Source organism: Oncorhynchus keta, unplaced genomic scaffold (assembly GCF_023373465.1).
Source record: "Oncorhynchus keta strain PuntledgeMale-10-30-2019 unplaced genomic scaffold, Oket_V2 Un_contig_3586_pilon_pilon, whole genome shotgun sequence".
NCBI classification, from domain to species: Eukaryota; Metazoa; Chordata; class Actinopteri; order Salmoniformes; family Salmonidae; genus Oncorhynchus; species Oncorhynchus keta.
Window position 1 is genome coordinate 165961 of NW_026287324.1, and position 5335 is coordinate 171295.

At 48.6% G+C, this 5335-nt stretch overlaps 1 long non-coding RNA gene across 2 annotated transcripts; it reads right to left on the reverse strand.

Moving 5' to 3' along the window:
• Positions 1 to 965: 965 nt before the first annotated feature.
• LOC127924039 (uncharacterized) lies at positions 966 to 1681 on the reverse strand. 2 transcript variants are annotated; one of them, XR_008116593.1, is made up of 3 exons: positions 1493 to 1681; positions 1295 to 1426; positions 966 to 1096 (listed from the first exon to the last, which is right to left on the reverse strand). It is a non-coding gene; the product is annotated as an uncharacterized LOC127924039 (long non-coding RNA). The 2 variants fall into 2 exon arrangements; XR_008116592.1 differs by lacking the exon at positions 966 to 1096 and adding an exon at positions 1109 to 1228.
• Between the last annotated feature and the right edge of the window lie 3654 nt (positions 1682 to 5335).

Here is a 5335-nt window from a genome sequence, read left to right on the forward strand (position 1 = left end):
ATCTACAACACAAAATCCATCTGTACGTGTGTGTATAGTGAGTTTGTTAAAGTGTGTTTATACATGTTAGGTGACCTAAACTGGGATATGCTTAACACCCCGGCCGTCCTACAATCTAAGCTAGATGCCCTCAATCGCACCCAAATTATCACGATCACTGCCTCATTGCCTGCGTCTGTAATGGGTTCGCGGTCAAACAACCACCCCTCATCACTGTCAAACAGTCCCTAAAACACTTCAGCGAGCAGGCCTTTTTAATCGACCTGGCCCAGGTATCCTGGAAGGATATTGACCTCATTCCGTCAGTAGAGGATGCCTGGTTATTCTTTAAAAGTGCTTTCCTCGCCATCTTAAATAAGCATGCCCCCTTCAAAAAATGTAGAACCAGGAACAGATATAGCCCTTGGTTCACTCCAGACCTGACTGCCGTTGATCAGCACAAAAACATCCTGTGGCGTACTGCATTAGCATCAAATAGCCCCCGCAATATGCAACTTTAAAGGGAAGTTAGGAACCAATAGACACAGGCAGTTAGGAAAGCAAAGGCTAGCTTTTTCAACCAGGAATTTGCATCCTGTACCACAAACTCCAAAAAGTTATGGGACACTGTAAAGTCCATGGAGAATAAGAGCACCTCCCCTCAGCTGCCCACTGCACTGAAGCTAGGAAACACTGTAAAGTCCATGGAGAATAAGAACACCTCCTCCCAGCTGCCCACTGCACTGAGGCTAGGAAACACTGTAAAGTCCATGGAGAATAAGAACACCTCCTCCCAGCTGCCCACTGCACTGAGGCTAGGAAACACTGTAAAGTCCATGGAGAATAAGAACACCTCCTCCCAGCTGCCCACTGCACTGAGGCTAGGAAACACTGTAAAGTCCATGGAGAATAAGAGCACCTCCTCCCAGCTGTCCACTGCACTGAGGCTAGGAAACACTGTAAAGTCCATGGAGAATAAGAGCACCTCCTCCCTGCTGCCCACTGCACTGAGGCTAGGAAACACTGTAAAGTCCATGGAGAATAAGAGCACCTCCTCCCAGCTGTCCACTGCACTGAGGCTAGGAAACACTGTAAAGTCCATGGAGAATAAGAGCACCTCCCCTCAGCTGCCCACTGCACTGAGGCTAGGAAACACTGTAAAGTCCATGGAGAATAAGAACACCTCCTCCCAGCTGCCCACTGCACTGAGGCTAGGAAACACTGTAAAGTCCATGGAGAATAAGAGCACCTCCCCTCAGCTGTCCACTGCACTGAGGCTAGGAAACACTGTAAAGTCCATGGAGAATAAGAACACCTCCTCCCAGCTGCCCACTGCACTGAGGCTAGGAAACACTGTAAAGTCCATGGAGAATAAGAGCACCTCCTCCCAGCTGTCCACTGCACTGAGGCTAGGAAACACTGTAAAGTCCATGGAGAATAAGAACACCTCCTCCCAGCTGCCCACTGCTCTGAGGCTAGGAAACACTGTACAGTCCATGGAGAATAAGAACACCTCCTCCCAGCTGCCCACTGCACTGAGGCTAGGAAACACTGTAAAGTCCATGGAGAATAAGAGCACCTCCTCCCTGCTGCCCACTGCACTGAGGCTAGGAAACACTGTAAAGTCCATGGAGAATAAGAGCACCTCCTCCCAGCTGTCCACTGCACTGAGGCTAGGAAACACTGTAAAGTCCATGGAGAATAAGAGCACCTCCCCTCAGCTGCCCACTGCACTGAGGCTAGGAAACACTGTAAAGTCCATGGAGAATAAGAACACCTCCTCCCAGCTGCCCACTGCACTGAGGCTAGGAAACACTGTAAAGTCCATGGAGAATAAGAGCACCTCCCCTCAGCTGTCCACTGCACTGAGGCTAGGAAACACTGTAAAGTCCATGGAGAATAAGAACACCTCCTCCCAGCTGCATACTGCACTGAGGCTAGGAAACACTGTAAAGTCCATGGAGAATAAGAACACCTCCTCCCAGCTGCCCACTGCACTGAGGCTAGGAAACACTGTAAAGTCCATGGAGAATAAGAACACCTCCTCCCAGCTGCCCACTGCACTGAGGCTAGGAAACACTGTAAAGTCCATGGAGAATAAGAACACCTCCCCCCAGCTGCCCACTGCACTGAGGCTAGGAAACACTGTAAAGTCCATGGAGAATAAGAACACCTCCTCCCAGCTGCCCACTGCACTGAGGCTAGGAAACACTGTAAAGTCCATGGAGAATAAGAACACCTCCTCCCAGCTGCATACTGCACTGAGGCTAGGAAACACTGTAAAGTCCATGGAGAATAAGAACACCTCCTCCCAGCTGCCCACTGCACTGAGGCTAGGAAACACTGTAAAGTCCATGGAGAATAAGAACACCTCCTCCCAGCTGCCCACTGCACTGAGGCTAGGAAACACTGTAAAGTCCATGGAGAATAAGAACACCTCCTCCCAGCTGCCCACTGCACTGAGGCTAGGAAACACTGTAAAGTCCATGGAGAATAAGAACACCTCCTCCCAGCTGCCCACTGCACTGAGGCTAGGAAACACTGTAAAGTCCACGGAGAATAAGAACACCTCCTCCCAGCTGCCCACTGCACTGAGGCTAGGAAACACTGTACAGTCCATGGAGAATAAGAGCACCTCCTCCCAGCTGCCCACTGCTCTGAGGCTAGGAAACACTGTACAGTCCATGGAGAATAAGAGCACATCCTCCCAGCTGCCCACTGCACTGAGGCTAGGAAACACTGTAAAGTCCATGGAGAATAAGAGCACCTCCTCCCTGCTGCCCACTGCACTGAGGCTAGGAAACACTGTAAAGTCCATGGAGAATAAGAACACCTCCTCCCTGCTGCCCACTGCACTGAGGCTAGGAAACACTGTAAAGTCCATGGAGAATAAGAACACCTCCTCCCAGCTGCCCACTGCTCTGAGGCTAGAAAACACTGTAAAGTCCATGGAGAATAAGAACACCTCCTCCCAGCTGCCCACTGTACTGAGGCTAGGAAACACTGTAAAGTCCATGGAGAATAAGAACACCTCCTCCCAGCTGTCCACTGCACTGAGGCTAGGAAACACTGTCACCACCAATAAATCCATGATAATTGAGAATTTCAAAAACCATTTTTCTACGGCTGACCTTGCATTCCACCTGGCTACCCCTACCCCGGTCAACAGCCCCCCCCCCCCCCACAGCAACTTGCCCAAGCCTCCCCCATTTCTCTTTCACCCAAACTCAGATAGAAGATTTTCTGAAAGAGTTGCAAAGTCTGGACCATTACAAATCCCCAGCTACAATGAATGCAGCCTCCGGATAAATGGTTTCCAGTTTGCAAAGAGTTAAATAAAGTTCGTTCAGAGCCATCGATGTGTCTGCTTGGGGGGGGGGGGGGGTATATACGGCTGTGATTATAATCGAAGAGAATTCTCTTGGAAGATAATGCGGTCTACATTTGATTGTGAGGAATTCTAAATCAGGTGAACAGAAGGATTTGAGTTCCTGTATGTTTCCTTCATCACACCATGTCTCGTTAGTCATGAGGCATACGCCCCCGCCACTCTTCTTACCAGAAAGATGTTTGTTTCTGTCGGCGCGATGCGTGGAGAAACCCGTTGGCTGCACCGCCCTGGATAGCGTCTTCCCAGTGAGCCATGTTTCCGTGAAGCAGAGAACGTTGCAGTCTCTGATGTCCCTCTGGAATGCTACCCTTGCTCGGATTTCATCAACCTTGTTGTCAAGAGACTGAACATTGGCAAGAAGAATGCTGGGGAGTGGTGCGCGATGTGCCCTTGTCCGGAGTCTGACCAGAAGACCGCTACGTTTCCCTCTTTTTCGGAGTCGTTTTTTTGGGTCGCTGCATGCGATCCATTCCGTTGTCCTGTTTGTAAGGCAGATCCATTCCGTTGTCCTGTTTGTAAGGCAGAACACAGGATCCGCGTCGCGGAAAACATATTCTTGGTCGTACTGATGGTGAGTTGACGCTGATCTTATATTCAGTAGTTCTTCTCGACTGTATGTAATGAAACCTAAGATGACCTGGGGTACTAATGTAAGAAATAACACACACACAGTGTTCTGTTCATGAATAATGTTGTATATTAAGAGGTGCCTCATAAGTGGATGGTATTGTTAAGATGTAATTGTACTTTTTAGGATGATATCAACATTCTGAATTCAACATGTGGTTAATAGCTATAGCTAAGGTATGTGTATGTGTCGCCTCTATTTGTAGAAAGAGGCAACGATTCGCAGACCATATGTGCTCGACAAATGTATTATTTTCTTTTGGATGCAGATGCAGGATGCAGAGAGTGAATTCTGCTTAATTAAAACTACCTGACCTCCAAAGTCCACGTCTATAGTCTCAATCAACCACACACAACGCAGAGCTACAGCGGTGCAGTACAGCACTGGTTACATCAGCAAGAGCAGGGCAGTCTGGGGCTAGTGATTGAGAATGCCTATCCATTGCTGTGCTTCTTCAAGCATGCTCTTCATATAGTATAGACTTTGGATCATTTGAATGAGACCACATTAGGTGGACGTGATATAGCGCATCCAGCAGAGAATCCGGGATAAGGGGCTATTTATCGGGGATAAGGGGCTATTTATCGGGGATAAGGGGCTATTTATCGGGGATAAGGGGCTATTTATCGGGGATAAGGGGCTATTTATCGGGGATAAGGGGCTATTTATCGGGGATAAGGGGCTATTTATCGGGGATAAGGGGCTATTTATCGGGGATAAGGGGCTATTTATCGGGGATAAGGGGCTATTTATCGGGGATAAGGGGCTATTTATCGGGATAAGGGGCTATTTATCGGGGATAAGGGGCTATTTATCGGGGTTAAGGGGCTATTTATCGGGGATAAGGGGCTATTTATCGGGGATAAGGGGCTATTTATCGGGGATAAGGGGCTATTTATCGGGGATAAGGGGCTATTTATCGGGGATAAGGGGCTATTTATCGGGGATAAGGGGCTATTTATCGGGGATAAGGGGCTATTTATCGGGGATAAGGGGCTATTTATCGGGGATAAGGGGCTATTTATCGGGGATAAGGGGCTATTTATCGGGGATAAGGGGCTATTTATCGGGGATAAGGGGCTATTTATCGGGGATAAGGGGCTATTTATCGGGGATAAGGGGCTATTTATCGGGGATAAGGGGCTATTTATCGGGGATAAGGGGCTATGTATCGGGGATAAGGGGCTATTTATCGGGGATAAGGGGCTATGTATCGGGGATAAGGGGCTATTTATCGGGGATAAGGGGCTATGTATCGGGGATAAGGGGCTATTTATCGGGGATAAGGGGCTATTTATCGGGGATAAGGGGCTATTTATCGGGGATAAGGGGCTATT